At 44.9% G+C, this 25,460-nt stretch overlaps 1 pseudogene; it reads right to left on the bottom strand.

Moving 5' to 3' along the window:
• Positions 1-221: 221 nt before the first annotated feature.
• On the bottom strand, positions 222-11,408 carry LOC122678017 (annotated as a pseudogene).
• Positions 11,409-25,460: the final 14,052 nt, after the last annotated feature.

The following is a 25,460-nucleotide window of genomic DNA, read 5'->3' as shown; positions in this document are numbered from 1 at the left end:
TAAACTTTTAAACAACATTAAAATGTTGCCAGCCATTGAGAAAGAGCTGTGGGTAGTCTGTGGTCTGCCCTAATAGCCATTTGTCTTTTGAATAGAGGACACACACTTCTATCCCAACTCACCAACATAAAAGGCATAACTACATGCACCACATGTAAATGTAGACAGTCACACACATTGAGTGGCACCCAATGACACCCTCTGTCCCAAGTACAGAGGCCTCACCTGGATCCTCCTGAAAAGGGCAGGAAAGCATGTCTGTGTTGATTAGAACCCGGTGCAAACCGAGATGGGTCAAATACCTGCAGAGAGAGCATCAGGAGCAGGACAGGTGGGATCAAACATCTTGCCCCAATCCACCAGGGGACAAGAATCTCAAAGCAGAAGCAGGAGGAGGGGTTGGTGTGGAGAGAGCATCCCATCCCCTTCTTCCATGGCCATTGTACCTCTGGGTTCGGCCACACCTTTGGGTTGTGGTGAAGTCCATAAAAGGAGAGGGCAACTTTGATTCCTGTGGGTAAGGGAGAGAGAAAAGCCTGATGGTCCCCATGTAGCAGAGGGCAGGTGTCAGCACAAAAATCCTGGGAGCCACCATGAGAACCACCCTCCATCACTCTGAATGAAATGATGCTCTTGCAAGACAGGTGGACTGGGCATGACAAAGCACATGAGCATGGATTAGGAGGAGGTAACCATGTTAAAAAAGGCTTATACAGGGATCTCTGTTCAATGTTACATGGCAGCCTTCATGGGATGGGAGTTTCGGGGAGAATGGATGCATATATGTGTATGTCTGAGTCTATTTGCTATCAACCTGAAATTATCACAACATTGTCAATCAGCTAAACTCCAAAATAAAATAAAAAGTTAAAAAGAGAAAAAAGAATTAGAGACTTACCTTTGGGACCAAATCATAAGACAACTCACATTTATCAAGTGCCATCCTGACCCTTGGGGAGTGTGAATTAACTAATTCTCACATAGCCCTCAAGGAAGGCACTCATAACCTCAGGTGCAGATGAAGCACCTGAGCCTCAGAGAGGTTAAGGATTGGGTCTACGATCCCACAACTAGGAGGAAACAGTGCTGGGATTCAGACCCACTGTGAAGTGAGCCAGTGGGTGGCCTCCAGCCATGGCAGGGCTCTCAGACCTCATCATCAGCTGTTCTCTGCCATCCATCAGAGGGCTCCTCAGAGACTGAACCATCTGACCCATGGCAGTGGAGTTTCTGAGCTCCCTCTTTTACTTAGACACCATATGGAAGAACCACGCCTCCCCCTGCTTCTGTCTGCTTTTCTCTGAAGCCTTCGCATCTCAAGGAATTAGAATTTTAAGCTCTATTACAAGACCACATTCAGGAGCGAGCATTTGCCCATTGAGCTTTTGCTGTGTTCAAGTTCTGTGTCAAGCATTTCACACACCTTATCCTAACTACAGAGTAAATAATTACCTTAAGGTAGATACAGTAGTCATGTCATCCCACAACTGAGAAAGCACATGTGGATTTCTGGTCTACAACGTGCTGTAGGAGTCTACAACTCCTACAGAGTGCTTAGGTGAGTGGTGAGGTGAAGTCCATACCTGCAGGTAAGGAGCGTCCATCAGGGAAGGTGATGGGCTTTCTAAGACTTCTGCCAATGATTGGCACTGGTGGATAGAGTCTCATGGCCTCCTTGATGCACATGGTGGTGTAGGGCATCTGGTCCAGGTTGCTCCTGAAAGGAAGCCCATCTGAGAGCAGACAGGACAGGACAACCAGGGATTCTCTCTAGCTCAGGTGGGACAGGGTTCTTCCATCTCCTGAACACTCACCAGGTGATGGAGGTGCCACCCCCCAGGAGGCTCTGGATCTCTTCCTGACACCTCTGCTGATGCCCAGGGTGGGAGGCTAGAGCATAGAAGATCCAGGAGATGCCACTGGCTGTGGTGTCATGACCCCCAAACATGAACGTGTTCACCTCGGCACAGAGGTCCTTGTCAGACAAGCTGCTCCCATTCTCCATCTGTGGAGGCAGGGCCAGAGTGCAGGTTCTGCCCTTCCTGTGTGCATCCACTCAAAGGCTCAGGCCTCTCCTGCTCACACTCACTCTGGCAAAGAGGAGGATGTCCAGGAAGTCCAAGTGCCTCCTCCTCCTCTCCTTCCCCAGCTCTCCCTCCTTCTGCAGGTGAGCCTTCCTCTCCTTGATCACTGCGTCTGTCTCAGAACAGTGGTTCCCAGCCAGAACTGAGGATTCTGGGGGCCCAGATGCAGCACCCACCATAGCCCCATCTGCCCCTCAAGCCCAATCTGGGTGCCAGGTGGATGAGGTGGGTGGGACTGGGTGAGCACGTAAGGATTGAGGGCTCCAGCGTCATCTACTCCAGGCAGCAATTCCCACAGTAACACAGCCCGTGGAGACTCTGCCTGAATGCTGCTGGGAGGGGTCTCACTCAGTGATCAGCAGCCTGGTGACTCCTGTAAATCCCTACACAACACCTGACACCCTGACCTCGGGGTTCCCAGTCCCTGCAACAGGTGCATGTGTGCCAGTTCCTGAAGAGAAGGCAGGAGTCTGGACTCTGCCTGAAAGGTCAAGGTCAGGCCCTTTCACATGAGCCTGATGAATGTGGGGGAGCAGCCCACGAGAAGGAGGAGAACCTGTGTGTTGATGGGCGAGCTGGCAGGCCTGGTGGTTCCAGCGGCCTTCAGGGGTCAGCCTGTAGATGAGGTCATTCTGGTAGAAAGCATTCCTCACTCAGGAAGAAAACAGATTGTTGAGGTCCCTGATGGCCTGGATGTAGGACTGGGAGTTCCTGAAAGGGAGAGGGTGCAGAAGAGACTGGATTTGAGGGAGCTTCTGACCTGGAGAGGGAGTGGGTCTCTGGGTGGAGGATTCCTCAGTCAGTGGGGACAGGCAGAGCGGAGGCATTGCCATTTCTGCCTTAGCCTCTGAAACCCTCAGTATTTACAAGTGTCGTGAGGGCCCAGGCTTCTCCCTTTGTTGTGATCAGGGATGTGACTGTGGTCCATGTCTCTCTGCAGAATGTTACTTTTTGTGCTGATAAGCATCCCTGCTGCTCTTCCTGCCTCTCAGGTAAGTCTTCCCCAGCTGATGAGAACAGGACCCTGCTCTTGAAAGGCTGTTACTGACCTGTCATTCCTGATGCTGCCCTGGTGGCTGCAGGCGCACTTCATAATGGTGTCCAGGGTCATCAAGGAGATGTCTCCAAGGATCTCCAGACATGAGTCCTGGCTGACGAAGTCCTCCCACTTGTCCTGTGGAGGGAGGGTGACATGGACCCTGCTCTACTCCCCCAGAAGGCCTGTGCTGCCAAGGCCAGGCTTTCTTTCTGTCTCTACACTGTCAGATGAGATTTCCTCAGTTTCTAAGTCATTATGTTTTAGCAACTGGGGGCTGTAACACACAGGGGTATGTAAAGTGATGCTTATTTTCTCAGAATTTTTGTTATAGAATTAGTCATATTCTCTCATAATATTCTGAATTAGTTCTGAATTTTATAAATTATAATAATAAACAACTTTTTGAAGGCCAAAATGCATCATTTCTCAGGAGACATAGGGGGAATATTTTGTGTCCTGATATTGGACCTAATCAGGTGATGTCCAAGACTGGTAAGCAAATCTCTCAAGGCAAGATAGAGAATAAGAGTACAGTACTAGTGCCTCCAAGAAAGGGACATCAAAGACTTCCTTTCCTTTCATTCATTAAGCGTTAGCTGAGACCAGTTGGTGAGAAATCAAAATCCTAATTGGTGGTCATGCAATAGGACTCAGCTCTGTGACTGTAGACTTTGTCCCATTTTCTCCCATGAAGAGCTCAACTCCATGCAGAACTCCTGGGCCCCATGCCACAGCCCACCTGAGTGGCATCCTGGGATGTCTACCCTACCCCTGAAACTGTCATTGCCCAAACCAGCCAGGGGCAACACTTGGGTTGCTTTCGAGGGGCATGACTCCTGCTCTATTCCACTGTGTTGAAGATGTGGAGATGGGAGAAGAGTAGACCCTGAATACACCAAGGCTCTGTTTTCCCTTGTTGAGGAGCAAATTGTGGATCCAAGCTGGTGCCTGCATGCTCCTCTGTCCAACCCAGGTTTGGAGAGGGTTGTCTCATATTAAGTTATGAATGTATCATTCTGGGAGGCTGTGTCTGATTGATGTGTAAGGACACAAGTATCCGAGAGCGGACTTTGCCAGCTGTGTTGGATGTGAGCACGTTCAGGTGACCAGGGATGAACTCACCAGCATCCCTCGGACAGAGTCGGCCACGAGACCCAGGTAGGGCTTCAGGATGTCATAATGGAAGGCTGGGGTCAGCATCCGCCGGTGCTGGGACCACGTCTGCCCCTCCAACAGCAGCAAACCTGTCCCTGAACCACAGATGGGTGTGTATGGGAGTCAGGGAGTGTGGATCAGAGGAGCAACTGGGTACAACTGGGAAACCAAGGGTGTCAGGAGAAGGCACATCATGGACAAAGGTAGAAAAGGCCATATTTTCTATTTGTATATATAGAATATAATATATATAGTATATTTCAGGAATGTGAATTTCCAATATGTCTGTCCATAGGATTTGATTATGACAGCAGTGAGATAGAGGTCGATAAAAGTAGGGGGGCAGGCCATAAAGGACTTATCTAGAAGTCAGGCTGCAAACATTGGAAAGGACTGAGAAGCAATGTGGAAGAGGCTGAACTTCTCCGCACCATTACGAAGGATGAGGGTTTTATTGGAAGAAGAGAAATGAAGCTTGATTCAGAGATGAGGATGATGACAGGGTGCTTGGCACTTGTTGTTCTCTGTGAGTCAGAAAGTCAACTCTTGGTAAACCTAACTGGGAATGTATCAGAGTACTAGTTTAGATGTACTTACCAATTCAGGGGACCAAGAATCTGTAGTTATCTTCAGGCTTAGGGTCTGAAAGGTAAGGAAAGCATAACAGGAAAGTGGACTAGACCAAACAAGGCAGGCAGCCCCCAGAGTAGCTGTGTTCCAGACCACTGGTTGCCTTCCCTTCCTGATGCTTGTCAGATGGCAGTCTGTCTCAAGCCACCTTCCACTTGCCTCCCATCACTGACTCTCTATATCCTGATCATCACTGTGGGTCTAGGAAGGCAGATTCAGTGTTCCAGCAGCAGAACACCAGCCAAACTAACACAGTGAATGGGCAAGAAATATAGGCTCTGTTTAGTGCCACAGAGTAAGACAGAAACCTGTGATTTTCCTGCAATATACAATGGTATAGCCATCCCATGACCCAGGATAGGCAAATGCAAGTCAGAGTAGAAAAAAAATTGTCTTTTAGATCTGGGACTATTTACATAAACAGTATCTCAATAGGGTTAAGGGAGAAAGAAGGAAAATACGCAGTCTCAACCAGCTGTTTCAAGTTTAGAGTAAATGAACAATGTTGTTCTTATACTGGAATGTGGCCTGGGTGTTTGGATGGTAATGAGTTCGGGTATTGATGACTGAACTACCAGTCTCTTCTGGAATTTCAGACCCAGGAGGATGTACACAGATGGAAAAGAGACTTCAGCTGGGATCATGTTTTGTAGTCGCCAGATCTCCACAGGACCACCTTCATGTAGTCAGGGTCATAGACAACAAGGTGAACATCGCCCCCTACATCCAGCGAGGATAGGCACAGGGGAATTCCTCTACCTTTTTCAGTAGCTCTTGTAGCTCCTTTTCCTTTGAGAACCATAACAGAGGGCAAGATCAATCAGTAAAGTGTTCCCTTTAGGATCAGTGATGGGAGCAGTGCTGGCGACAGGACAAAAATACGGAAATAGTTCTGGATCTATCAGCAGCTATTTAGGACTTTGGAACTGCTTCTGAGAAGCTGGGATCTGATCTGGATTCCTGCTCTCTCTCTCTTTTTTTTTTTCATTTATTTTTATTAGTTGGAGGCTAATTGCTTTACAATATTGTAGTGGTTTTTGCCATACATTGACATGAATCAGCCATGGATTTACATGTATTCCCCATCCCGATCCCCCCTCCCACCTCCCTCTCCACCCGATTCCTCTGGGTCTTCCCAGTGCACCAGGCCCGAGCACTTGTCTCATGCATCCAGCCTCAGTCATTAAGACATGCTCTCTTGTAGTGACTTGGCCTAAGGCCCAATCCTGGCTTCCAGTTGGATCCTTTATAGGCCCTTACCCAGAACTGCCTTTAGAATCTTAAACATAGCAGGTGCTTGATAAGTGTTTAACAATGGATTCCATGGTGTACTGGTTAACTGCACTGGAGAAGACTGTTGAGAGTCCTTTGGACAGCAAGGAGATCAAACCAGTCAATCCTAAAGGAAATCAACCTTGAATATTCATTGGAAGGACTGATGCTGAAGCTGAGCTCTAATACTTTGGCCACTTGATGTGAAGAATTGACTTATTGGAAAAGACCCTGACCCCAGGAAAGACTGAGGGCAAGAGGAAAAGAGGGAAACAGAGGATAAGATGGTTGGATGGCATCACTGACTCAATGGACATGAGTCTGAGCAAACTCCAGGAGATAATGAAGAACAGGGAAGCCTGGCATACTGCAGTCTATGGGATCACAAAGAGTCGGACACGACTGAGCGACTGAATAACAACAAATTAAGTTTAAGTGAGGTCATTAGGTACACCCAAATCCAATGTGACTGATGTCTTTGTATAACAGGGAAAATGCAGACACAGAGACAGACATTCAGAGAAACAAGATGAAGTAAAGAGACCTATGGAAAAGATATGATTTACCATCTTTACCAGGAGAGAGTCCTGGAACAGGTGCTTCCTGCACCTGCTGAAGAAATAAGCCAACTTGATTGTCAGCTCCTGTCTCTAGAACTGTGAGAAGCTAAATTATTTTGTTTCAGTCATCCAGTTAGTGGTACTTTGTGGCCGGCCTTATACACTATCAGGGTTTCCCAGGTGGCACTAGAGGTAAAGAATCCACCAGTGAATGCAAGAGATGCTAGGGATGTGGGTTCCATCCCTGGGTTGGGAAGATCCCCTGGAGAAGGAAATGGCAACCCACTCCAGAATTCTTGCCTGGAGAATTCCATGGGCAGAGGAACCTGGTGAGCTACAGTCCAAAGAGTCAGACATGACTAAGCAACTGAGCATTTACACGCTATTACAAGTATGCACGTATGTGTGCTAAGTCGCTTCAGTCACGTCTGACTGTCTGTGACCTTATGGACTGGAGTCTGCCGGTTTCTCTGTCAACAGGATTCTCCAGGTAAGAAAACTGAAGTGGGTTGTCATGCACTCCTCCAGGGGATTTTCCTGACCCAGGAAATGAACCCATGTCTCTTCTATCTATTGCACTGGCAGGCAGGTTCTTTACCACTAGCGCCACCTGCAAAGCCCTATTACAAGTATAGGGTTGGCTGAAAAGTTCATTCGGGTTTTCCATAAGATGGTAGAGAAAACCCCAAAGGAAATTTTTGGCCAACCCAATATGTAATATTCAAGGCAAACCTATATAAGGGAGAGATTATTACTTGATTTTGTCTCACTGAAGAATGAGGAAACCCATGTAAAGAATATATACCCACGTGAGCTCCATTTAAACCCAAACCTGCTGACCCCAAGATGTCCCTCTCCAGGGTTCCCAAGGACCCTTGGGTGACTACATTGTCACATTTCAACTCAACGTCCTCCCATCCAAGTGCTAATCAGGCCCGACTCTGCTTAGCTTCTGAGATCAGATGAGATCAGGCATGTTCAGTGTGGTACGGCCATAGACGCAACTTGATGGGTGGCATGTTGACAAACTTCCCTTTAATATCTGTCATTCCTGTGTTTTCAGAGCTAGCATAGAGCATATTCATAGGGATTATGCCTCACTTTTCAAAGTTTCAATGAACAATAAGTTCATGAAGAAGGAATGAGTGCATGTAGGAGTGATGAGTGAGTTTTAATACAAAATTCTGGTTGCAAGTGTCAGATAGAATCAGAACAAATGCAAGAAAGAGGGAAGCCAAAAATAAAGCTAGGGCTCAGGGATGTCTCACAGAGCCCAAGGGCAGGGGAAGCCAGGGTGTGGAAGGGGAGAACCAGGGACTGGAGGGCTGCCAGGACTGCATCTCCCATTCTTTCTCTCTTTACATCCATGCAACCATCCCTCTGCAAGTGTCTATGGAGCCTCTACCTTGAACCAAACACTTTATAGGTGTTGGTGATACAGTCATGAATCAACAGACACAGTCTCTCTCCTTGCACAGCTGGGTCTGGGCAGGGGAGAAGGGAATGTCTACCCTTCTGGGGTTGGCACATTTCCCCATTTTGCCACCATTAAGCCTGAGGGGACCTATTGAATCCTATTCCAAGACTCTGATTCTAATATCATGGCCAAGGTGTTCACTTGCTACAATCAACTGTGGCTGGGGGTGAATAGGCCTTCAAAGGCATACCCTCTGTGAAGGATGAGATCTCAGAGCAAGTGAGCTGGGCAGACATCCCATAATGTTTCCACCACAGTGAATGTCAAGTACATGAATGAGTAGGTGGTTAGATGCACTCAGTTATTCATTTATTTGATACCTATGTGTTGAGTACTTTGGGTCAATTGCCATCCTAGGAGCTCGAGATTCAGCAGTGAATGACAAAATCCTTGCCACCAAGGAGCTCCTATTCTAGTGGGGGCTGACAATCTTGCCCTAAACTGAGACACGTCCTGCTTGAGCGCATTATGGGGGCTTCTCTGTTCTCCCAGATCTTGTCCTTCACTGGGGCTACCCTGCTTTATTAGTCCTGTGCAGGGACTGATCAGTGGGAACCCATTTCCTCCCCAACTGTATTACCTAGTTTTCTTGGATCTCCTCTGGACTGGCTAGTAGGGGACCTGGCAAGGGTGAGGACGTCGTATTTCTACACAGGAGCATGCTTCCTTTCTTATTACCAGTCAGTTCCGCCAAATCCTGCCCCTGGGCAAGAAGTCAAAGTATGTTCTACCTGTCCATTCTCCTCTCAGGGTCATCCCGATGCCCACTGGTCTATGAGCCCACCTGTCACCTGGCTGGGGCTGCCATCTGTCTTGAGCATGTCTGTCCAGAGCCAGTTGAGACTCTCATAGAGGCCATGGTGCCCATGGTGGCCGTGGTGTCGACCCTGCTGGCAAAAACCCAGTGCCATCTGGCCTCCAGGCTGGTATAGGCAGGGCTTCTGTGGAATGTCCTCTCCTGGTGGCTTCTGGGAACTGTAGCCACAAAGGAATTTCCCCAAAGAGAGGCACAAGGTGAGTAGGTGGACAAGTAATAATGCCATCTGATAATGCAATTGTCCGGTGTATGGGCTCTGTTGGCATGCAGGTACATCTGAGATAGGATGGAGAACATGAGGAAAGATGGAGCAGTTTGGGGCTATTTGAATCACAAAGTTGTTAGTTCCCCTTTTCATATTGTTGGATTTCACCCCTATATCCCTTTTTAATGCAGTGAGTTTGTTGAACTTCCAAAATGTTTGTCCTTCACAGGAATTAATGTTATTTTAAATTCATACAAATTAGAGTGAGTATAACTGTGGCCTTTGGTCTGTGCCAGGCACCATTCTAAGCTTGTATAGTACTTCACTTAAATACTGTAAGTATCATCGTCATCCTGTATTACAGATGAGGAAACTGAGGTGTAGGGTGGGTGTTTAAAGTGTGTGACAGAGGTAAGATGCGAATCTAGGTGACTTAGCACCAGAGCCCATGTGCTTCACTGCCCCTGTCTGTCACTTTGTCCCGTGTCATCTGGTCTGAAAGACTAGCTTCAACCTAATTACATGTGGCATTCCTAACTTAGCCAGTAACGGAGGTATTGAATAAATGGAAATCTCAGACCATATTAGAAGAGTAAGACAAATTTGGCTGCAATATCTCTTAGATCAGCAGCAGTTGAGAGATGATTCGACACCCTGAGGAATATTAGTTATGTAAATAGAAACCATCTACTCACTGAAACTACATATCATCCAATGACCGTTAGTATGACGAGAAAGTCGTTGGAGGAAATTTCGGTTGTTCCTTATATCAAGTCCTAGATCAGAAAGGTGACAACTGCATCAATCAAAAGGTAACAATTACCTTGAATCAATAAATAAGTGGGAAGTCTTTAGTACAACAACATGCATGAACAAACTGAGTTTTGGTTACCTCTCTGGAGTTGATATTATTTCCTCTGTCTTTGGCTCTACTCTGCTGAACATTGCTTGGCCTCATTCTTTGAGAAATAGAAGCTTCAGCTCCCTGCAATGCCCTACCTCCTGAGATTTGTTCAGCCCACCACCATTAATGAGCCCCTCTCCATGTGGCCCCTCACCTTGTCCTGTGCCATCCTCTCCGATCAGGGCTAACAGAGCTACCTGGTAGGCACTGTCCCTCACCAGCAAGCAAGCAGCTCCTTTCTGTCACTCCACACACCCTGGGCCAAGCATTCCTTTGTGTCAGGCTCTGTGCTGGGTACTAGGGAACAGGATGGGGATCATATCCTCAGCCCCATAGAGCTCACAGTCCAGGGGTTTGGAGGATGGGAGCTGAGAGGTAAACAGATTCTGTTTAATGTTGCAACTCAATTGCCAGTACTCCTTACCTGGCACCATCCTGGAAATCTCGCTCATGCAATTCAGCTACTAGTTTTTGCATTGAAATCATCAGCCTTGAAAAATCCCTCAGCCTCAAGCAAATCGAGCTGGTTTTGTCCTACCCCTGATTTCACCACCACCGAGTAGGTGAGCCTCATTTCCTGTGACCTGACACCATCTTAGATTCCTGTCTGTTGTTTCCACACACAGCGAACCAACAGGGCTGATCCATCAGACTGACATCTGTGCTCCCAGGCAAGCTCAGGACCAGGCAGGGTGGGTGGGATTGAGGAATGGGCAGGGAAGCATCTGGAAGCCTGTTCTAGGAGGACAGCTGAAGGTGCTCAGCCTGGAGAGTGGGGAGACTCAGGAAGGAATAGCCATTGTCCTCAAGAGGCAGGGCTTCCAGGACAGCCTGAGATCTCCCTGAGGAAGAATGTCTGACAGACCTGAGGATACCAGCACAGGTCCCAGGAGGAGTGAGCTCCCTGGACAGGGTGAGTAGCCAAGACCTGAGAGGTTAGCTGGGCTCTTTCATGAGGTCAAGTGCTGGTCACAGAGCGAGGCTTTGTCCCATGAACTAACTGACCATGCCCATGCCCTAGAGCCCTGGCCCTCCCTTTCCTCCCACTCCCCCATCCTGCTCCATCCTACCTTCAAGCTGTGCCCACAGAGCCAGTGGGAAGGAGGAGAAGGGAACTGCTGAAATACTTTGAGCAGCCACTGTCTGCGCAGGTAGAACTGTATCGCCTTGAGCAGAAGTAGAACCAGGCTGAGAAGAGAGACCACCTGCAGAAGCCCAGAGACACCGCCCAGGGCTCTGGTGAGGCTCAGTGCAGAGACACTCATGGTGCAGTGGGTTCTGGGTTGCTGACTGTTCCTGATTGTGGCTGACCCTTCCTGAGCACCTAACTTGGTCTGGGAGGATCTCCCTGCCCACCTGGGGGAGGGTGAAGGTGAAGGCAGAGCTCAGACCTAAGCCTCCAGAGTTAATTAACTGTGGAGGATACACCTTGGGTGGGCCCTCCAAAAGGTCATGGAGATCAGATATAGAAAGAAGAGCAAGGGATGAAGATTTATCCTCAAGTCTCTCACCCTCATTTTTTCATATTTATCTCCATTCAGGTAGTCCGGCTTCAGAGACTTTGCTGTTAACCACAAACTTAAGAGACAATTATTGGGTTGAGACTCTGATTCATACACAGCAGCCCCCAAACTTTCCTGGGGATGTTTCAATTTGATCTGTTTTCCAGTGTTTCCAAGTAGCTGTAGAATATTTCTGGTTATCAACTCCATGTACTGGCTTGAGTGCAAGCTTCACCATCTTCCAGGGCAGCTTTTGTGGAAAAGTGTTGGGCAAACCACATGGTTAGATGGAGTAGTCATTGAAAATGATGTTTATGAAGATTTTTCAATCATCTGAGAGAAACTTATAACAAAGTGGTCAAAGAAGAATGTACAACTAACTGTCTGTAGAGTATGAGCCTAACTCAGAAAAACTGTGTCAGGTGTGGTCAACATTTATTAACCAATAAATGTTTTTTCCATTCATTTGGTACCCACACAATCCAATCAAGGATGCCTTGAAGGTTGTTACTAGGCATTCTATGTCATTATACTTTCCATAGTCTGGAACAGAGGCTTCTGCCCTTCAGTTCAGTTCAGTTCAGTTCAGTCGCTCAGTCGTGTCCGACTCTTTGTGACCCCATGAATCGCAGCACGCCAGGCCTCCCTGTCCATCACCAACTCCCCGAGTCCACTCAAACTCATGCCCATTGAGTCGGTGATGCCATCCAGCCATCTCATCCTCTGTCATCCCCTTCTCCTCCTGCCCCCAATCCCTCCCAGCATCAGGGTCTTTTCCAATGAGTCAACTCTACACACGAGGTGGCCAAAGTACTGGAGTTTCAGCTTCAGCATCAGTCCTTCCAATGATCACCCAGGACTGATCTCCTTTAGGATGGACTGGTTGGATCTCCTTGCAGTCCAAGGGACTCTCAAGAGTCTTCTCCAACGCCACAGTTCAAAAGCATCAATTCTTCGGTGCTCAGCTTTCTTCACAGTCCAACTCTCACATCCATACATGACCACTGGAAAAACCGTAGCCTTGACTACATGAACCTTTGTTGGCAAAGTAATGTCTCTGTTCTTTAATATGCTATACCCAATAAACACTTACTGATTGGATGAATGAATGCAGGATGGAATGAGGATAACTTTGGATTGGTTAGATCACCATCTTGAACAGACTGGGTTCAGTTTTGGGTGTCATATTTTAAAAAGGAAGTTAATATTTTTATTCCAGGATGCTTCCTGGTTCAGCTTATAGGCAACAGAAAGGCAGAAGAGGGAGCAGTCTACTGCTCCCTATCTACTAGAGTAGTCTACTCCCTAGACTACTTTATCCCCCAATGTGGCAGCTCAAAGCAATTACTCCTGTGGGCAAATCACCCCAGATACTTATTTCTGGGTCTGATAAACTTGGGTTTGATGCTGATGTGACTTATCCTAGTTTGTTTTTAGAAAAAAAAATTTTATCGAGGTGAAATTCACAAATTATAAAATTAACCATTTAAAAGTGCATATTTCAGTGGCATTTAGTACATTCTCAGTGCCGTGTAAACACCACTTCTATCTAATTTCAGTTTTTCCGTGGCTTCAGCAGCAGAATCCCTAGCCATGAAGCGATTTCTCCCACTCTCTTCTGATAATCCCCTGGAAACCAGCAACCAGTATTCTGTAGTTTACTATACTGTATTTACTTTTACTCCTCTACAAAAACTGAATCTGCCATATAGACAACTTTTATTTTTTATTTTTTTTTTTCATTTGTTTATATTAGTTGGAGGCTAATTACTTCACAATACTGTAGTGGTTTTTGTCATACATTGACATGAATCAGCCATGGATTTACATGTATTCCCCATCCCGATCCTCCCTCCCACCTTCCTCTCCCCCCAATCCCTCTGGGTCTTCCCAGTGCACCAGCCCCGAGCACTTGTCTCATGCATCCAACCTGGGCTGGTGATCTGTTTCACCCTTGATAATGTACATGTTTCGATGCTGTTCTCTGGAAACATCCCACCCTCGCCTTTTCCCACAGAGTCCAAAAGTCTGTTCTGTACATGTGTCTCTTTTTCTGTTTTGCATATAAGGTTATCATTACCATCTTTCTAAATTCCATATATATGCATTAGTATACTGTATTGGTCTTTATCTTTCTGGCTTACTTCACTCTGTATAATGGGCTCCAGTTTCATCCATCTCTTTAGAACTGATTCAAATGAATTCTTTTTAATGGCTGAGTAATATTCCATGGTGTATATGTACCACAGCTTCCTTATCCATTCATCTGCTGATGGGCATCTAGGTTGCTTCCATGTCCTGGCTATTATAAACAGTGCTGAGATGAACATTGGGGTGCACGTGTCTCCTTCAGATCTAGTATCCTCAGTGTGTATGCCCAGGAGTGGGATTGCTGGGTCATATGGCAGTTCTATTTCCAGTTTTTTAAGAAATCTCCACACTGTTTTCCATAGCGGCTGTACTAGATTGCATTCCCACCAACAGTGTAAGAGGGTTCCCTTTTCTCCACACGCTCTCCAGCATTTATTGCTTGTAGACTTTTGGATAGCAGCCATCCTGACTGGCCTGTAATGGTACCTCATTGTGGTTTTGATTTGCATTTCTCTGATAATGAGTGATGTTGAACATCTTTTCATGTGTTTGTTAGCCATCTGTATGTCTTCTTTGGAGAAATGTCTGTTTAGTTCTTTGGCCCATTTTTTGCTTGGGTCATTTATTTTTCTGGAATTGAGCTGCAGGAGTTGCTTGTATATTTTTGAGATTAATCCTTTGTCTGTTGCTTCGTTTGCTATTATTTTCTCCCAATCTGACAGCTGTCTTTTCACCTTGCTTATAGTTTCCTTTGTTGTGCAAAAGCTTTTAAGTTTCATTAGGTCCCATTTGTTTATTTTTGCTTTTATTTCCAATATTATGGAAGGTGGGTCATAGAGGATCCTGCTGTGATTTATGTCAGAGAGTGTTTTGCCTATGTTCTCCTCTAGGAGTTTTATAGTTTCTGGTCTTACATTTAGATCTTTAATCCGTTTTGAGTTTATTTTTGAGTATGGTGTTAGAAAGTGTTCCAGTTTCATTCTTTTACAAGTGGTTGACCAGTTTTCCCAGCACCACTTGTTGAAGAGGTTGTCTTTTTTCCATTGTATATCCTTGCCTCCTTTGTCGAAGATAAGGTGTCCATAGGTGCGTGGATTTATCTCTGGGCTTTCTATTCTGTTCCATTGATCTATATTTCTATCTTTGTGCCAGTACCACACTGTCTTGATGACTGTGGCTTTGTAGTAGAGCCTGAAGTCAGGCAGGTTGATTCCTCCAGTTCCATTCTTTTTTCTCAAGATTACTTTGGCTATTGGAGGTTTTTTGTATTTCCATACAAATTGTGAAATTATTTGTTCTAGTTCTGTGAAAAATACTGTTGGTAGCTTGATAGGGATTGCATTGAATCTATAGATTGCTTCAGGTAGTATAGTCATTTTGACAATATTGATTCTTCCAATCCATGAACACGGTATGTTTCTCCATCTGTTTGTGGCTTCTTTGATTTCTTTCATCAGTGTTTTATAGTTTTCTATGTATAGGTCTTTTGTTTCTTTGGGTAGATATACTCCTAAATATTTTATTCTTTTTGTTGCAGTGGTGAATGCTATTGTTTCCTTAATTTCCCTTTCTGTTTTCTCATTGTTAGTGTATAGGAATGCAAGGGATTTCTGTGTGTTAATTTTATATCCTGCAACTTTACTATATTCATTGATTAGCTCTAGTAATTTTCTGGTAGAATCTTTAGGGTTTTCTATGTAGAGGATCATGTCATCTGGAAACAGTGACAGTTTCACTTCTTCTTTTCCTATCTGGATTCCTTTTACTTCTTTTTCTGCTCTGATTGCTGTGGCCAAAACTTCCAAAACCATGTTGAATAGTAGTGGTGAGAGTGGGCACCCTTGTCTTGTTCCTGAAGGTTTATTGGCATGCAATTTATATACTATTCAGTTCATCCACTTACCAGAAATGATTTTTTAATATATTACATCTTGTTTTTTAGTTAATAAAATATACATAATATAAAGTTTTCACTTTAACCTTTTAAAATATACACTTCAGTGACATTAATTATTTTCATTTTTGTGCAGCTATTACAACTAACTATTTCCAAAATTTTTGCATCATGTCAAACAAACTCTGTAGCCATTAAGGATTAACTTTCCATTCTGCCTGCCTAGAATCACTGGTAGTTTCATTCTTTCTGTGTCTATGAACTGAACTATACTAAATTCTACATGTAAGTGGAATCATACAACATTTTTCCTTTTGAATTTGGCTTCTTTTACTTAACATAATGTTGTCAGGTTTCGTCCATGTTGTAGCATTTATCAGAACACCATTCCTTTTTATAACTGTATAATATTTCATTATATCTAGCTCCCCAGATGGCACTAGTGGTAAAGAACCTTCCTGCCAATGCAGGAGCCATAAGAGATGTGGATTCGATCCCTGGGTCAGGAAGATCCCCTGGAGGAGGGAATGGCTACCCACTCCAGTATTCTTGCCTGGAAAACCCCATGGATAGAGGAGTCTGCAGGCTACAGTCCTTAGGGTTGCACAGAGTCAGACAGGACTGAAACAAATTAGCAGTCACACATACACCACATTTTGTATACCCATTCATCTATTGATGGACGCTTCTATTCTTTCTACCGTTTGTCAATTGTATGTTGCAATGTACATTGCCTTACCATTATTTGCTTGAATTCTTTCAATCCCTTTGACTATATCCCTAAGAGCAGGATTACTGGATCATATGACAACTCTGTTTAGCTGTTTAAGAAACTGCCAAGCACCCTTTCACATTTACCAGTGATGCACAGAAGTTCAATTTCTCCACACCCTGTCCAACATTTATTCCTTTTTATTTGCTTTCTTACAAAATTAATCATAACTATCGTAAAGGTCATACCTGAATGGTCTAGTGGTTTTCTCCACTTTCTTCAATTTCAGTATGAATTTGGCAATAAGGAGTTCATGATGTGAGCCACAGTCCACTCCTGGTCTTGTTTTTGCTGACTGTATGGAGCTTCTCCATCTTTGGCTGCAAAGAATATAATCAATCTGATTTCGGTGTCAACCATCTGGTGATGTCTATGTATAGAGTCTTCTCTTGTGTTGCTGGAAGAGGGTGTTTGCTATGACCAGTGTGTTCTCTTGGCAGAACTCTGTTAGCCTTTGCCCTGTTTCATTCTGTACTCCAAGACCAAATTTGCCTGTTACTCCAGGTGTTTCTTGATTTCCTATTTTTGTATTCCATTCCCCTATAATGAAAAGGACATCTTTTTTGGGTGTTAGCTCTAGAAGGTCTTGTAGGTCCTCATAGAACTGTTCAGCTTCAGCTTCTTCAGTGTTACTGGTCAGGGCATCGACTTGGATTACCGTGATATTGAATGGTTTGCCTTGGAAATGAACAGAGATCATTCTGTTGTTTTTGAGATTGCATCCAAGTACTGCATTCTGGAGTCTTTTGTTGACTATGATAGCTACACCATTTCTTCTAAGGGATTCCTGCCCACAGTAGTAGATATAATGGTCATCTGAGTTAAATTCACCCATTCCAGTGCATCTTAGTTCACTGACTTCTAGAATGTCGATATTCACTCTTGCCATCTCCTGTTTGACCACTTCCCATTTGCCTTGATTCATGGATCTAACATTCCAGGTTCCTATGCAATATTGTTCTTTACAGCATCCCACCTTGCTTCTATCACCAGTCCCATCCACAACTGGGTGTTGTTTCTGCTTTGGCTCCATCCCTTCATTCGTTCTGGACTTATTTCACCACTGATCTCCAATAGCATACTGGGCACCTACCAAGCTGGGGAGTTCCTCTTTCACTGTCCTATCTTTTTGCCTTTTCATACTATTCATGGGGTTCTCAAGGCAAGAATACTGAAGTGGTTTGCCATTCCCTTCTCCAGTGCACCACAGTCTGTCAGACCTCTCCACCATGACCCGTCCGTTTTTGGTGACCCCACATGGCATAGCTTAGTTTCATTGAGTTAGACAAGGCTGTGGTCGATGTGAGTAGATTGGCCTGTTGTGTGTGATCGAGGTTTCAGTCTGTCTCACCTCTGATGTCCTCTCTCAGTGCCTACCGTCTTACTTGGGTTTCTCTTACCTTCAGTCAGTTCAGCTCAGTCGTGTCCTACTCTTTGCAACCCCATGAACCACAGCACGAAAGGGCTCCCTGTCCATCACCAACTCCTGTAGTATACACAAACCCATATCCATTGAGGCACTGATGGCATCCAACCATCTGATCCTCTGTCGCCCCCTTCTCCTCCTGCCTTCAATCTTTCCCAGCATCAGGGTCTTTTCGAATGAGTCAGTTTTTTGCATCAGGTGGCCAAAGTATTGGAGTTTCAGCTTCAGCATCAGTCCTTCCAATGAACACCCAGGACTGATGTCCTTTAGGATGGACTGGTTGGGTCTCCTTGCAGTCCAAGGGACTCTCAAGAGTCTTATCCAACACCACAGTTCAAAAGCATCCATTCTTCGACACTCAGCTTTCTTTATAGTCCAACTCTCACATCCATACATGACCACTGGAAAAACCATAGCTTTGACTAGATGGACCTTTGTTGGCAAAGTAATGTCTCTGCTTTTTAATATGCTGTCTAGGTTAGTCATAACTTACCTTCCAAGGAGCAAGCATCTTTTAATTTCATGGCTACAGTCACAATTTGCAATGATTTTGGAGCCCCCCAAAAAATAAAGTTTGTCACTGTTTCCACCATTTTCTCATCTATTGGCCATGAAGTGATGGAACCAGATGCCATGATCTTAGTTTTCTGAATGTCAAGTTTTAAGCCAACTTTTTCATTCTCCTCTTTCACTTTCATCAAGAGACTCTTTAGTTCTTCACTTTCTGCCATAAGGGTGGTGTCATCTGCATATCTGAGGTTATTGATATTTCTCTTGGCAATCTTGATTCCAGCTTGTGCTTCATCCAGCCCAGCATTTCACATGATGTACTCTGCATATTAGTTAAATAAGCAGGGTGACAATATACAGCCTTGGCATGTTCCTTTCCCTATTTGGAACCAGTCTGTTGCTCCATGTCCAGTTCTAACTGTTTCTTCCTGACCTGCATATAGATTTCTCAAGAGGCCAGTCAGGTATATCAAATTTCTTTACATCAATTTGGGGGGTCAAGCAGAGTGATGTGGTAAGTGGAAGTACATATATGCACATGTTTTCATCTGCTTAGCCAGTCTGTGTCTTTTGGTTGGTGCATTTAATCCATTCACATTTAAGGTTATTATCAATATGTATGATCCTATTATCATTTTCATAATTGCTTTGGTTTTATTTTTAGTAAGTAGGTCTTTTCCTTCTCTTGTTTCCTGCCTAGAGAAGCTCCTTTAGCATTTGTTGGAAAGCTGGTTTGGTGGTGCTGAATTCTCTTAACTTTTGCTTCTCTGAAAAACTTTTGATTTCTCCATCAAATCTGAAGGAGAGTCTTGCTGGTAGAGTACTCTTGGTTGTGCGTTCTTCCCTTTCATCACTTTAAAAATATCATGTCATTCCCTTCTGGCTTGTGGAGTTTCTGTTGAGAAATCAGCTGATAGCCTGATGAGAGTTTCCTTGTATGCTATTTGTCATTTTTCCCTTGTTGCTTTTAAACTTTATCTCTGTCTTTAATTTTTGTCAGTTTGATTACTATGTGTCTCGGTGCATTTCCTCATTGGGTTTATCCTTCCTGGGACTCTTTGTGCTTCCTGAACTTGTTTGACTATTTCCTTCCCCATGTTTGGGATGTTTTCAGCTATTATGTCTTCAAATATTTTCTCAGGTCCTTTCTCTCTCTATTCTCCTTCTGGGACCCCTATAATGCAAATGTCGGTACATTGAATGTTTTTCCAGAGGTCCCTTATGCTGTCTTCATTTCTTTTATTCTTTTTTCTATGTTCTGTTCTGCAGCAGTGATTTCTACCATTCTGTACTCCAGGTCATTCATCTGTTCTTCTGCCTCAGTTATGCTGCTATTGATTCCTTTTAATGTATTATTCATCTCTGTCTCTTTGTTCTTCTAAGTCTTTGGTAAACATTTATTACATCTTTTCAAACTTTGCCTCTGTTCTTTTTCCAAGATCCTGGATCATCTTCACTATCACTGTTCCGAATTCTTTTTCTGGAAGGTTACCTATCTCCACTTCATTTAGTTGTTTTACTGGGGTTTTATCTTCTCCCTTCATCTGGGATGTAACTTTCAGCCTTTTCATGCTGATTAACTTTCTGAAATGTCATTTTTGTTTTAGTCACTGTGGGACTGTGGTTCTTCTTGCTTCTTCTCTCTGCCCTCTGAAGGAGGAGGCTAACAGGCTTCTGTAAGCTTCCTGATGGGAGGGAAAAACTAGGTCTTGCTCTGATGGGCAGGTCCTTGCTCAGTTCAGTTCAGTTGCTCAGTCATGTCCAACTCTGCAACTCCATGGACTGCAGCACACTAAGCTTTCCCGTCCATCACCAATTCCCAGAGCTTGCTCAAACTCATGTCCATCGAGTCGGTGATATCATCCAACCATCTCATCCTCTGTCGTCCCTTTCTCTTCCTGCAAAGGAGATCTTCCCCAGCATCAGGGTCTTCTCCAATGAGTCAGATCTTCACATCAGGTGGCCAAAGTATTGGAGTTTCAGCTTCAGTATCAGTCCTTCCAATGAATATTCAGGACTGATTTCCTTTAGGATTGACTGGTTGGATCTCCTTGCAGTCCAGGGGACCCTCAAGAATCTTCTCCAACACTTCGGTTCAAAAGCATCAATTCTTCAGTGCTCAGCTTTCTTTATGGTCCAACTCTCACATCCATACATGACTACTGGAAAAATCATAGCTTTGACTAGATGAACCTTCATCAGCAAAGTAATGTGTCTGCTCTTTAATATTCTGTCTAGGTAAAGCTTTAATCCAATTATATGCTGATGGATGGGGTTGTATGCCCCCCACCCAGGGGGGGAGTTTTTTGGCCTGAAGCAACCCAGCCTTCAGGTCTACGGGCTCTATGGTTGGCTTAATGTGAGCTCCAAGAAGGTTTACACCAAGGGGGATCTTCCCAGTCTGCAGCTGTCAGTAACCCCATCCCTGTGGTGAGCCCCTGCTGACCCACATCTCCACAGGAGATCCTCCCACACTAGCAGGTAGTTTTGATTTGATCAACTGTGGGTTCACTGCTCCTTTTGTCTGAGTCTTGGTGCATGCAAAGTTTTGTTTGTGCTCTCTAAGACTGGAGTCTCTGTTTGCCCCAGTTGTTTGGAAGTAGTATAATCAAATCCCGCTGGTTTTCGAGGTCAGATTCGCTGAGGATTCCCAGTCCCTTTGTCAGATCCCCAGGCTGGGAAGCCTGATGTGGAGTTCAGAACCTTCACAACAGTAGGAGAACTTCTTTGATGTCATTGTTCTCCATTTTATGGGTCATCCACCCAGTGGTTATGGGATTTGATTTTATTGTAATTTTGCCCCTCGGTGCGGCTTCTTCTTTGTCTTTGGACATAGGATATCTTTTTTGGTAGGTTCCCGATCCTCCTTTTGATGATTGTTCAACAACCAGTTGTGATTTTGGTGCTTTTGCAGGAGGAAATGACCACATGTCCACTCTGCCATATTGAACCAGAAAGAAAAAGCTATCACTTTAAGTTCTCTCTTATCTGGGAAACCATTTCAACCTGTGGGAGCCAGAACAATTTGTGTTGGCCCCTGAATGATGAAAAGCAACAAATCAGCAACTGAAATACTTAACTCCAGCCTTGGGAGGACAATGCTTGCCTAACTGGCTCTAGCAAGTCGCGCTGGAAACACATGCCACTGTCCCCACAGCTACCTGTCCTGGAGATAGCAGTCTCTAATGCAAGAAAGCTGAAACTGACTGAAATCTACCAGCACCTTCATCAAGCTTTCCCTTAGATGCTTCAAGTGTTCTACCAGACTCAGAGTTCCAAAACAGTTTCTTAAGACAGCTTCTGCTAGTTCAAGTGTTTCAGTGCAAATATGAATTCCTGAGGTTTCCTACATTGCCATCTATCCATGTCATTCTGGAAGAGGGCCTTCTAATATTCAAAATTTGCCTGCTTTTCCTATCCAAAGCAAAGCACAGAACTTTCAAGATTGTCTTCAACTGAGCACGTTATCACCAGTTCCTGCCGGGAATGAGAGTCAGAGGCAAGTTCTAAGATAGTGCTGGCACATAGTAGAGCAGGAAATAAAAAAAGTCTACTCCACTTTTATCTAGTGCTTAAACTGTCCGAATGCATAGTTGCATCTACTCCTCAATATATCAGGTGTTATTAACCTTATTTTCCAAATAAGAAAACTCAGGCCCAGAGATATCAATTGACTTTCTCAAGGTTGCAAAGCAAGTTTGTGTAGGAGTCAGGACCCACATTTGAGAAAATCCCTGGGAGATAGTGGAGAACAGAGGAGCCTTGCAGACTGCAGGGCATGGGGTTGACACCCTAAGAGTTGGACATGACTTAGCGACTAAACAACAACAACAGGACCCACACCTCAGATTTCTAACTCCAGTTTTGCTACTACCTGCCTATCATTTATTTGGCACAATACTATATTCTCAGCAGTGTACTAAACTAGCTTCCTTACTACTTATATTATCCTGTAAGGTGGTTTTGGGGAAGTTCTCTATGGAACAACACCTATGAGGAAGCAAGGGCAGCAAGGATTGTCAGGGAGAGAATATGAACTGTGATGCACTTGAATTAGTGGTCTCAGGCAATCTCATGGTAAGCACTGAATCTGGGGTGTCCTTTAGAGTTGTTCTGAAAGGAGGTGAGGGGAATAACCATTGTATCTTTATACTGTCCAGCCATTGGCTGCAGACTACCCCTAAAGGAGGAAGCTTGCCTTGAGCAAGCAGAGTCATGTGGCCCAGGGAGTGCCCAGAGAGGAACACAGGTGTGAGCCATCAGTAGCTAATACTTCTAGCAGCTGGGGTAACATGTACCTCATTCCTAAAAGGGGAACTCTATGGTGTGCCGTACTCTGCTTTACAATCCACACTGTTCACTTCTTGGATCCACTTGCTTCATGTAGTGATTTCCTCGGCAAACTTAGAAGACTAATGATATGACCGTTTGTGGCCTCAGAGTCACAAATGATATTCACTATCTTCCTTCTCTACTCCTAAATTTTCCTCTCTTCAGCTGGTATCTCTCCTGGTCTGGATGGGGTGATCCAGCTCCTTATCCCTGAGGGACTGAGCCCTTGATTACCATGATCATCTCAGGATGCACTGTCCACCTATGGTCATAACTGTGTAGGGGAATGCCCAGGTACCAAAGTAATTACCCTGCTTCCATTGGGAATAGCAGCTATACTTCCTGCTAATGATCAGGGTCAATTACCCTTTACAGAGATGGGATTCTTTCTCTTGCCTTCTTGTCTGTTGGTAAAAAGGAATGTGAAGTAACTGGGTGGAAGCCTTAGCCTAGTGTTTAATGGGACTTTGTTGGGCCTCTGGTAGAAATATCTCCCCCTTGGAAAACAAGTCTTTAGCTTCACAGAGCCTATTGTTGTGCATAAGGGGAGCACTAATTCCCCAAACTGAACCACTGAGAGTGATAGTGAGCAGAGTCAATTTTTTTCCACCCTTTGGTTTCTAGATTCATGTAGTCTATCCACTGAAAATACAGAACCTTTAGGACTTAGCACACACAGGTCTGTATTAGGTCTGAGTACATTGTGTATAACATCCATGGGACCCCACCTTCCCAAGATACTGTCTCCAAGTTGGAGACTTAGCTCTGCTTTCAAAAGGCCATTTCATTACCTTTTCAGGACAAGCTTTTTGACAGGCAGTTTATGGTGGATCCCATGGTTCTATGATCACTACCATACCTCCTTTCCTGTAAGGGGGTAGGGGGGTGGGGACATCTCAGAGTTCAAGGTGATGTTGTGTGAGATCTTGTGTTACTGGGTCAAACCCTGTGTAAGCCTTTGGACAGTGGTATTGTTATTCAGTCACTCAGTCATGTCCAACTCCTTGCTACCCCATGGACTACAGCATGCCAGGCTTCCCTGTCCTTCACCATCTCCTGGAGTTTGCTCAAACTCAATTTCTTTGAGTCGATGCCATCCAACCATCTCATCCTCTGTTGTCCCCTTCTCCTCCTGCCTTTAATCTTTCCCAGCAGGCAAGAATGGTAAACCAATAAGTGGAACTTGGCCAAATCCTGTTAAGTTCAATTGTGTCTCTTTCAGGATGCAAGAATCCAATACGTTTGTCTTCTCAGAGGATGACCCCAGGGGCTTAGCATTGATATCTTTTGTTGTCAGGTTGAATCTTTCACCTGCCAGCTATAAAGCTATAAATGTTTCACCTGCTCAGCCATAAAGAAAACTGAGCGCCAAAGAACTGATGCTTTTGAACTATTTTGTTGGAGAAGACTCTTGAGAGTCCCTTGGACTGCAAGGAGATCCAACCAGTCCATCCTAAAGGAAATCAGTCCTGAATATTCATTGGAAGGACTGATGTTGAAGCTGAAACTCCAATATTTTGGCCACCTGATGCGAAGAGCTGACTCACTGGAAAAGACCCTGATGCTGGGAAAGATTGAGGGCAGGAGGAGAAGGGGACGACAGAGGATGAGATGGCTGGATGGCATCACCGACTCGATGGACATGGGTTTGGGTAGACTCCAGGAGTTGGTGATGGACAGGGAGGCCTGGCGTGCTGCAGTTCATCGGGTTGCAAAGAGTCGGACACGACTGAGCGACTGAACTGAACTTTTCACAGTGACAGTAGCTAGGTCAAACTTCATGAGTAGGAGGGAGTCCATGTTATTGGGCCCATTCATAGCCTCCTTCCCTGTTACTATGGCTACCCTGCTCATGTACCCTTTGTGCCAGTACTAGAACACATGATGCAGGAGGCTGGCTGATGTCAACTTATTGAGTCACTTTGTCTACCAGTTTTCCCATGTCTCATTTGTGACAGAAACTCTTGGGTGGGTATTAGGGTGCAATACAAAGGTCTTCACACCTCACGCCCATTGCCACTTTTCCATCCACATGTCTGTTTCCCAGACCTTCTTGTCTCCTATTTTCTAATCTTTATCCCTCTAGGTCCTAGTCAAACCACCAAGCCATTCACCACTGTTCATGACTATAAATTTTTATCCTATTTCTCATCAAAAGGATGATCAGATGCACTTCCTAAAGCGCTGTCTGTTGGAAAGATTTCCTCTCACTACTGTCCTTCAGAACTGCTCCTGAATGGGGCTGGAGAGCAGCAGCAGTCCATTATCAATTAGCACTCACACACTGAACCAATCCATATGTGCTCCACACTCAGCCTTTTTTCTCTTACTTCAGTGAGTCATAAAGGACCAGACCTGCAGCCATTGGTATGAACTGAGGGAAAGTTTTCTAGGTTATAGCGGTGGACAACATGAAGGTCTTTTTCTTTAATTTCTTATTTACTCATTTGACCATGCTGGGTCTTCATTGCACACAGACTTTCTCTAGTTGTGGTGAGCAGGGATTACTCTCTACCTGCGGTGCTCAGGCTTCAAATTGTGGTGGCTTCTCTTGTTGTGGAGCACATGCTGTAGAGTGTGGGCTCAGCAGTTGTGACAGATGGGCTTAATTTGTCCCATGGCATGTGGAATCTTCCTGCACCAGGGATCAAACCCATGTCCCTTGCATTGGCCTTACCACCGGAACACCAGGGAAGTCCAACAACATGAAGGTTTGAGCCACTTGATGATGATGCTATTCAGTCACTCAGTTGTGTCCAACTTTTTGCAACCCCATGGACTGCAGCATGC

The sequence above is a fragment of the Cervus elaphus genome, chromosome 20 (genome assembly GCF_910594005.1).
Source record: "Cervus elaphus chromosome 20, mCerEla1.1, whole genome shotgun sequence".
In the NCBI taxonomy this organism is placed as follows: Eukaryota; Metazoa; Chordata; class Mammalia; order Artiodactyla; family Cervidae; genus Cervus; species Cervus elaphus.
Note: the sequence above shows the minus strand (reverse complement) of the source record. Positions and strands in the feature narration are given on the sequence as shown.